The sequence below is a fragment of the Arachis hypogaea genome, chromosome 10 (assembly GCF_003086295.3).
Source record: "Arachis hypogaea cultivar Tifrunner chromosome 10, arahy.Tifrunner.gnm2.J5K5, whole genome shotgun sequence".
Classification (NCBI taxonomy): domain Eukaryota; kingdom Viridiplantae; phylum Streptophyta; class Magnoliopsida; order Fabales; family Fabaceae; genus Arachis; species Arachis hypogaea.
In genome coordinates, this window is record NC_092045.1 from 71,163,109 (window position 1) to 71,166,085 (window position 2,977).

The following is a 2,977-nucleotide window of genomic DNA, read 5'->3' on the forward strand; positions in this document are numbered from 1 at the left end:
TAACTTGGCGTTAAACGCCAAGTTCATGCTGCTGTCTGGAGTTAAACGCCAGAAAAACGTCATGAACCGGAGTTAAACGCCCAAAACACGTCATAACTCAAAGTTTAACGCCAAGAAATGCCTTAGCACGTGAATTCATCAAGCTCAGCCCAAGCACACACCAAGTGGGCCCCGGAAGTGGATTTATGCATCAATTACTTACTCATGTAAACCCTAGTAGCTAGTCTAGTATATATAGGACATTTATCTATTGTATTAGGCATCCTGGATTGTATTTTGAATCCTGTGATCACGTTAGGAGAGGGCTGGCCATTCGGCCATGCCTGAACTCTTTGCTTATGTATTTTCAACGGTGGAGTTTCTGCACACCATAGATTAAGGGTGTGGAGCTCTGCTGTACCTCAAGTATTAATGGAATTCTATCTTCTTTTATTCAAATCTCTCTTATTCTTATTCCAAGATATTCATTCGTACCCAAGAACATGATGAATGTTATGAGTCAGATTACCCTCATTATCATTCTCACTTATGAATGCGCGTGATTGACAACCATGTCCGTTCTACATGCAACAGAGCTTGAATGTGTATCTCTTAGATTCCCCAACAGAATCTTCGTGGTATAAGCTAGATAGATGGCGGCATTTATGAGGGTCCGGAAAGTCTCACCTTGTCTGTGGTATTCCGAGTAGGATCCTGGGAATCCGGAAAGTCCAACCTTGTCTGTGGTGTTCCGAGTAGGATTCCGGTAATGAATGACCGTGACGTGCTTCAAACTTTAACCTGCTGGGCGTTAGTGACAGACGCAAAAGAGGGATTCTATTCCAGTAAGAGCGGGAACCAACCGGTGATTAGCCGTACTGTGACAGAGTGCGTTAGCATAGTTTTCACTGCGAGGATGGGATGTAGCCATCAGCCATGGGTGATGCCTCCAGACTGGTTAGCTGTGCGAGTGACAGCCGCACAGGATATTTCCCCGTGAGGAATGAAAGTAGCCACAGTTGATGGTGAACCCCTATACAAAGCTTGCCATGGAAAGGAGTAAGAAGGACTAAGTAGAAGGAGTAGGAGAACAGGCGTCCAAGAGCTCTACAGCATCTCCATCCGCTTATCTGAAATTCCTACCAATGAATCTGCATAAGTATCTTTATCCCTTTCATTATTTCTATTTTCTAAATCCATAAACCATTTTAATCTGCCTAACTGAGATTTGCAAGGTGACCATAGCTTGCTTCATACCAACAATCTCTGTGGATTCGACCCTTACTCACGTAAGGTTTATTACTTGGACGACCCAGTACACTTGCTGGTTAGTTGAACGGAGTTGTGAAAATAAACAATGCCCTCAGAGCATAAATCCAATTACAAGAAAAAAGGGAATCACAATTTCGTCCACCATCCACACCCGCATCTACATCCATTCCCACTCCTCTCCTATTCTAGAACCCATGGTACAAAACAAGAACCCCTCACGACGTCCATCCACTGCACCCACTAATGCTAGAACTTCTAGGGTTAATGCTGCGAAAGGAAAAAGACCTATGACGGATGAAAAACCTCTAATTTCTCCTCCTCCTCATTCATCTTCTCGTCCTCAAGGATGTTAATCACCATCTAGTCGCCCTACTAAAGGTAATCGAAGACCTTTTTTCATCTCAATGAAAGAGCCCATAAATCTTGATCCTGTTGGTTATAAATCCCACTTCGGTAACCATTCTCACTCTCATTATGATCCTCACCATTTTTCTTCTAGCATTAACTATGAATTTCATAAATCTATTGTTTCTAAAAAACCTCTATGTTCTACATATGTGGCGGATTTGAAAACCCTGGCTGTAAAGGAAATTGATTTTATAGAAAATTTTGTTTATTTGGATTGAAGAAAACATTTTGAAATCAAAAACCAGTCTATCCTGATCTAGTTACAGAATTCTATGCTAATATGTATTACCATGAAGGAAGCATTCAATCATATGTTAAAGGCCGAGAAATATATTTGAACAAATAATCCATTAGTAATGCCCTTGTTTATTACGATGTTGATGTGAACGCCTACGTCTCAGAAAAATGGGATAATGATATGGGTGTATCATATAAGGATGTGTTGGCTAACATATGTGAGAATATATCTCTCATGTATGGTATGTCTCCTAACCATAGAGCCCTAGCTCCTATCAAAGCCCAACTTCCCCTCCTTATTACACACATTTTCATGCCCCAAAGTGGTTCATATCAACGAGTCACCCTCTGTGATACCTTGGTTCTCTACGCAATACCCAACAAAACTAAAATATCATTTGCTTACCTATTAATGATGCGCCATATGCATGATTGCATCAAAAGTGATAAAAATGTATCTTTTATAAATGGAATGTTTTTAACTTGCATCATTGAACATTTTGCTGTTGATCTGAACAATGAGCACCAAGAAAATAAAATCTTCTCACTCAAGGATGGTGGTGCAGCAAAACAAACAAAAGAAAAAAGAACTAAGACTACCAATGATACAGTTATAGAGGAAGAAGAAGATGAAAGTATCCCTCCTCACTCTACTGCAGGCACATCAAATTCAAACAAATATTTGATCAATGGAATTGTCAATGATGTATTCCAAGAGTTTGTCAGTCTTACAAAATAAATTATCAATTCTATCCAACAAGCTCGGAGACTAGCAATACAAAATTAAAAATCATTGCAAAAGTCTCAAACTAGGGTTGAAGTACTTTTGAAGTACCTTGACTCATTGGATAATGATCAAGTAATGTCTGAGTCTGAAGAAGAAGACTGATGTGTGGAAAACAATCCAACACAAAACTCACCGGCAAGTGTACCGGGTCGCATCAAGTAATAAAACTCACGGGAGTGAGGTCGATCCCACAGGGATTGAAGGATTGAGCAATTTTAGTTTAGTGGTTGATTTAGTCAAGCGAATCAAGTATTGGTTGAGTGATTTTGTATCCAACAGTAAGTAAATAACAGG